At 44.8% G+C, this 6,964-nt stretch overlaps 1 long non-coding RNA gene across 2 annotated transcripts in view; it reads right to left on the bottom strand.

The window, feature by feature from the left end:
- Positions 1–1,688: 1,688 nt before the first annotated feature.
- Positions 1,689–6,964, bottom strand: part of LOC121089951 — a 47,607-nt gene continuing 42,331 nt past the window's right edge. For both annotated transcript variants that reach the window (XR_005828431.1, XR_005828430.1), the window contains exons 5-6: positions 5,521–5,672; positions 1,689–3,049 (exon numbers count right to left, since the gene is read on the bottom strand). This is a non-coding gene — a long non-coding RNA (uncharacterized LOC121089951). The remainder of the gene's footprint in view (positions 3,050–5,520; positions 5,673–6,964) is intronic.

Raw genomic sequence — 6,964 nt, 5'->3', positions numbered from 1 at the left:
AGTGTCAGTGCACATACCATTTGGCTGGCCAAGCGGCACGTGCATGCTGCTGGCTAACAGCCAAGCTGCCTCTGTTTCCCTTTGGCCAGCCCAAGAGGCAAGCGAGCAGGAAGCTGGATGCTCTCCTGGCTGGAGAGTGATGGAGGGGGGCTGTTGCAGTGATGGTTGAGGGCTCCAGGGATGCAAAATCAGGGTCAAGTAAGAGATGTGGGAGGTGTTACACTTAGAAATCTTAAGGCATTACAGATGGCAGATGTAAGGAATGAGGAGGAACCACCCTGGGATCTCGTGGAGAAGAGGGAAGGGAAGCTGAGGGGTAGATACCGTGGGTGCAGGGAGTTGTGGCCCAGTAGTGATGTTTGGTAGTCTCTAAAAGCCCACATGAGCTGGGTTGCTCTGGGCTGTCTCCTCAGGCTTCAGGAAACTAGCTTCACCTCAGGGACTACCTTCGCTGTTTGCATTCGTAATACCAGACCCACCAAACAGCAGGGTGTAGATCAGCGCCGCCTGCGCAGCCTATTCGTATCCTGTTCGGGTTGGGCAGCATTGATGCTTGTCGGTTTTTTCTTTTTTAATGAGGGAGTTTTCTACTCCTCATGATTGCAGACAGAATTTTCCAAACTGGGGTTGGATATCACAAGGCCCACCCAACCACTTAACTTCAAGTTCTCATTTCACCATGGAGTGTAATTAAATGTGAAACCCTTCTCTTTCTGTCCTAGTTTTGGCTGGGGTAGGGTTAATTGTCTTCCTAGCAGCTGGTACAATGCTGTGTTTTGGATTTAGTGTGAGAATAATGCTGATAACACGCCGATGTTTTAGCTGTTGCCAAGTTGTTGCTTGCTCTAAGTCAAGGACTTCTCAGTTCCCCGTGCTCTGCCAGTGAGCGGGTGCGCAAGAAGCCGGGAGGGAGCAGAGCCAGGACAGCTGACCCGAACCGGCCAAAGGGATATTCCATACCATAGAGCGTCACGCTCAGTATATAAACTGGGGGGAGTTGGCCGGGAGGGGCCGATGGCTGCTCGGGGACTGGCTGGGCATCGGTCAGCGGGTGGTGAGCAGTTGTACTGTGCATCACTTGTCTGTCTTGGGGTTTATTCCTCTCTCTCTCTCCTTTCCATTACTATTATTGTTGTTATTATTATTATTAACAACTTTATTTCAATTGTTAAACTGTGGGTAAAGCCCACAGGTTTTACCTTTTTTCATTTCTCCTCCCCATCCCACCGGGGTGGGGGGAGGAGGCGGGGAGCACGCGGCCGCATGGTACTTAGTTACCAGCTGGGGTTAAACTTTCTTATGAGCATGCACGTCTTGTGAGCCACCCTGGTTAGGAGTTTATATTCTCAAATGCATCTGAGCAGGCCTACAGAAGGAGAAAGATGGTGACACTGATTTCTGCATCGCCTCCCTTAGCTCTGACTGTGCGTAGGTTCCACTTCTGCATTCACAGATCAGCTCTGGAGCAGAAAGCCCCTGACTCCAGCGAGACACAGCACAGCTGTACGTGCCCACCCGGTCAGACTGCCAGAGCAGAGGCTTACCTATTGCATTACAGTCTCAGTGCAGCTAAGCAATAACCCAGTTCTCACCACAAGTCTTACAGATTACCATCAAATGAAACGTGTTATTCATTGCATTGTTATATACTTTAAAATAATAATAATATTATAGGAGAAATATCATGATCACTTTCTCTTAGCAATGATTTTTTTTCTGTTATTAGTGCCCATTAGTAAATTTCTTACATCAGAATATGATGTTGGCTGGAACTTAAAAATGTCATACAGGCAAACAGGATTTTATAAGCAAGTATGATTCATTACCAACACCAGATAATGGAATTACCAGTTCAAAGACCTCTGAACTATTCACTATTCACTGAAGGTGAACTATTACGTTTATTCATAAGAGGTATTTGTATGATGCAGCTTCTCCACATTCTCAAGAGGGTATAAAGGCACTATGGTGTGCGTCAGCCTGTGCAAAGAAAATTAGACACATCAGGAGCAAATTAAAGGACTTAACCTCTCCAATTTTAGTTATGAAGGGAAGCACAGCGAAAGCTTGCTCTTCTCCCCACTGCCACTGGAAGGTCTCGAGGGGGGCGTGCACCAGCACACAGGCTCCTGGGATGGCAGTGGTCCTGGGCAGATGCATGCTCTTCACTCGGCCCCAAGCAGCCATGGAGAAAGAAACACAGGAGCCTTGGTGACAAGTGCTTCTTGGACTGTGGGTTAACGTTGCCTTACATCATTGAGGGCACATCAGCAAGGGCATGGGTGCAGGTGTCACCGCCTGTTTGCTCTGCCCTTCTGGAAACGCCTCCAGGCTCCCCACAGCAGACCCATAAGCCAGCACCATCTTCAGCCTCTCCTGATGGAATTTTCCCCTTCTCATTGCAAAAGCGGTGTGCTGTGCAGCACTGCCGGCACTGGGAACATGAATGTCCCAGCAATTTCCCAGGCATCTGGCACTTTGCTGGTCAAACGCATACTCAGGAACCATCCTGCAGGAGTTTAATGTGCATTCAAATCTTCTGCCAGGTGTCCTTAGATTACGACAAGGTTTCAAGAATGGGACCAAAAGGGCCCCAACAAGCAGGCACAAATATCTCATTGCTAGCCCTTTCTGTTCGAACAGTTAAATGCCAAACCTTTTGAAGTCTCTGGCTTAGTACACTCTGCTATTTCATCCCATGGTGATGTTCTGCTACAGAAAGCGTGACCTGTGGAAGGCATGAGTAATATCCCTTGTAGCTGACCTCTATTTGTTTCTCCTGTGGAGACCAGACAAGGTGCATTTTGGCTCAGGCTAACAATCCTCGCTCTCCCTGGGTAAGCCTGCAAGCTAGTCTCCTCATAAACTTCCTGAGGAGGAAGGGCTTTGCATGAGCAAATCACCATTAAAAGACAGACAAACCAAGTTAGGAATAGGCAGGCAGTATTCTTGGACATGGATGATTACCAGTGAAGTCCCACAGGGATCTATTCCAGGGCTGAGATCATATGAATCGTATGGATCATATGACAACATCTTCACAAATGATCTGGAAAAGAGAGGAACAGAGATTGCTGGCGATATGAACTGAATCAGAACAATAAACCCAAAAGCTGACTGCACAGGGTTGTAACAACCTTGCAATGGTAAGTGGCTGGATGATGAAAAGCCAGGTGAAACGTGATATTGATAAATGTGGAATAATGCATTATGGAAAGAGAATTGTAACTGTGTATTCAGTCATGGGCTCCAGCCTGGTTGTTGCCACCAGAGGAAAGACATCTTAGATAGATCTGTTAAACTGTCTATTCAAAGTTCAGGAGCAGCTTTAAAAGACTAATTTTAATATTAATATTAGGAAATGTTAAGAAAAAATCAAGAAAAAAACAGACAATATTATAACAGTGATATGCCTCCATCTTGCCATACATCTCTACAGTTTATAGCATTGGCATGTCTTTCCAAAGCAACATAGTAGTAGTAGAAAAAGCACAAAGACAGGAGGCAAGGGTAATCTTCCTATATGGGAAATAACCTGGGAGAGATAAGGAATCTTCAACCTGAGGAAAAGAGGACCATAAGGAATACATTAGGGTTTATAAAATCATGAGACACATAGGGAATGTTAACAGGGAATAATGATTCAATTTCTCATAATAAAAATAAATAAATAGAGGAACCTCACCTAAAACTTTCTAGTGGCAGATTTGAAAACAGGAGGTGTACACAGTGTGTTGTTAAACCCGGGAAGTCACTGACACATGACATTGGTGGGTGTCACAACTCTATGCGTTCAAACAGTGAATTCAAAAAATTGATAGAAGAGAGAATATATCAAGGATTATTAATCACAAAGATATCATACTTGACTCAGGATTTCCTTAGCAAAGCCTCCCGAGGGAGCTATCCTACACCTTCCATACTTCTGTGCCCTTCCCTAAGTGTCCACTGTCAGTCACCTTATTTTTTCTGTGCTTTAACTTCTACATGGCTCTAAATATTGTTCTGCAGACCTGTCAGAGGTGTGAGTATGCAGCAGAGAAACCTAGCAGAAATGTAAGTCAAGCTCACAGGGGACTAAGTGGCCCCAGAGTGTGCTAGCCCAGGTCACAGAAAGAACAGGTGCTTCTTAAACCAGAGGATTTCTAAGGCAATGGCGGAAAATTATGATCTTCTTGCTTGTCTTGACATCTTTTGATCTGCAGCAGCCCATGGCCTGCACAATGTTTATCTCTCCTTCTGGACATGGGCAGAGACAACCTGCTGACCAACCAATCATCCAGTCTCAGCAGTGCAGAGTGGGTCGTAATGCTTTCTGGCTGGCAGGGATCTTAATAAAAAGGTTGCTAGCGTGTAGTGTCTGTAGTGTGCTTAATGCAGTGGAGGATTAAGTGAACAAAATCAAACAAAAAAGAACAGTTTAGATTATTAATTGGGAAGGTAATAATAAGACAATATTCATTTGTTATACGTAGGAAAACAAACAAAAAAAAGTCTTTTTTGGGTCCTTGAACTTGTAAAGAACTTTGCAGCTTTCTCTTGTGCATTCCTTTTCACTCTTGGCCAAATTGCCATGTGCCAGCCTCCATGAGCTTGGGGACAACCAGCAAAATCCCTGCTGAGGGCACTGTGCAAGACCTTTTCACAGGCTTCCTTTACGCTGTGCTGCCCGGATTGGTGCAAAAGGGAGCTACAAGCCACACAGTTCCTGGGATGGGTCTCAGCCACCCCTTTCACTTGCCAGGGCTCATCTGCAAGGTGCCCAACACACATCTCTACAGAGGAAGGGCAGTCGCCCAGATGTCTCGATGTCTGGGAAAAAAGACAAGTAGCCTCTACATTCTGCAGGTACAAACACTTCATCCTCACCATGGGTGTGCTGAGCACCTGCTAGCAGTTGAAGGTAGTTGGATGTATAGGCACTTATACAGAAAGGAGAGGCATTTCTTACCGCAAAATGCTGCTGCCTCATCTGAGGATGGGTGAGCAGGTGTTAGGCGTGTTTTTGGAGTGTCTGCAGTGTCTAAACGGGAGCTATGCATTAAGTAAGGTTACTAACTTTAAATGAAAGTGATCAGCCAAACATGGCTCTGAACAGAAACATGTTGAGTTTAGCTGTTATTGGGGGTGTGGGTGTCGGGGGGACTGTGCTTAGGGGAGTCATACCTACATGAATGAGCCAAAATAAGGCTGTGCTTTCAAAAAGTTTGAGAAATATTGACTTGGACAGACCCCACTGATGGAAAAAACAGTGTGAGCAGGGTCTGGTCTGCTGTGCTAGTGTGGGGCTGTGCAGTGTCCCCAAGGACACTCTCCTGTCCCATGGCTGCTAGTGCCAGCACTGTGTCACTGCATGGGCACAGCTGAAATGCCCTTTAAATGTCAGTAAACAATGTAAGGAAGACATCAATTAGATATTTATCCTGCCCTATTTCATGCCTCCTGTGGCATCAAAATCCAATATTATAAAATGTAGGAAATTTATAAAGAAAACTAAGTACCTGGAAGAAAAGGTCATACCTGGCAAGATGGATGGCAATAAAGAGACAGGATGTCCACTTTTTTGGTGCTAACTGTTGGACAAACCGCGGCTTCCTGAGCAGGTTGTGAAGTCTACGAGAGGGCTGTTGTAGCAGCAAATTCAAAAACAGTAGGCTAAAACCCCTCAGCAACTGAAAGACAGTGAATTGTGGTATTAGACAAAAAAGTGTAAATGCTGATGAACAAGAGTAGAAATATAATTATGAAACATAAGACCTGCCAAAGAGAAGAATTAATTCTCTGAGGAGATTATGTGTTTGATTTATAATGGCAAAGACATAATAGATCTTTTGCAAGGTTTTTTTCTGAGCACCATATTGGCATTCTGATTAGAAATTATCAATATCCAATATTAATAAAGCATAAAGTGGACTAAGAAATCACTAATAAACAGCTCAGAAACTATTTTTTTCATCAAACAGATTTGTTATCTATGAGATCTTAGGAAGATCATCAGGAGATTGGTACCTCTCCAAAATTTTTATCTGTTATCCGTCAGACACAGAATCACTGTTGGTAAAAATTCAAATGCAGAAAATGTTGGGGAGGACAGAAAGATCTGGATCGTGTAGCAAACTGAGACTTTTCAAAAGCAAGGCATTTAAAGGCAGTCAAATTCAAAGCTGGTCTGACCCAAGCAAGGCAGACCAGCCCTAAGAAGAACTGCACCCAAGAAGTGACTCTGGAGCAACCAGTGCAACGCACTACGAGCACTCGATGTGGTTAAAAAAGGCAACAGAGTTGTCTAGTGAGCAGAGAGGCAGTAGAAGTAATGCACTATGTTAAAAAAAGCATAAAGCTGAACACATTTGTCTCAGCCTCTTCCAGTGCCTCCAGACACATAGAAACCATCAGCAGCCCTTGCACCGTGTTGGGTGCTGAAGCCCTTCCCCACGCGCCCCCACCAAAGCCTGCATCCCTGGCACTCGGTGCTGCTGCTTTCATTGGTTTTTAATCTCCGGTTATTTAAAACCAGAGTTTGCACAATCACTTGAGAAGCAGCCCCCTCGAGAGGGAGACAAGAAACTCCAGAGAAGGTGGGTCTGAGAACAAGTACTCTCATGGCAGCTGGTAAGAGCAGGGAGAGGATGGGACCAGCAACAGTCATGCCACCGCTAAGGAAGCATCAGTGGTCACGGGTGCTTCTGCTAGGGCATGCATAAGAAACTGCACTGCTTTGTCAAAGGGCTTAATTTCTCAATGGTTTTGAACTACTTATGGTGTACACATGTCACTTTCTAATTTATTTATGGCTAATGAGATTTCTGAGAAGCAAATCAGATTGCTATTGACACTGAATCTAATGCAGCCCCTTCTTTGTCACAGCCACTTTCTGAAATGAAGTTATAACAGTGCTGTAAAAAATACTTGATGTGACAGGCCTGGAAGATGAAATGGTTTGTTGATGTCAGTCTGTGGTAAT

This window comes from Falco naumanni, chromosome 6 (genome assembly GCF_017639655.2).
Source record: "Falco naumanni isolate bFalNau1 chromosome 6, bFalNau1.pat, whole genome shotgun sequence".
Taxonomy (NCBI): Eukaryota; Metazoa; Chordata; class Aves; order Falconiformes; family Falconidae; genus Falco; species Falco naumanni.
Note: the sequence above shows the minus strand (reverse complement) of the source record. Positions and strands in the feature narration are given on the sequence as shown.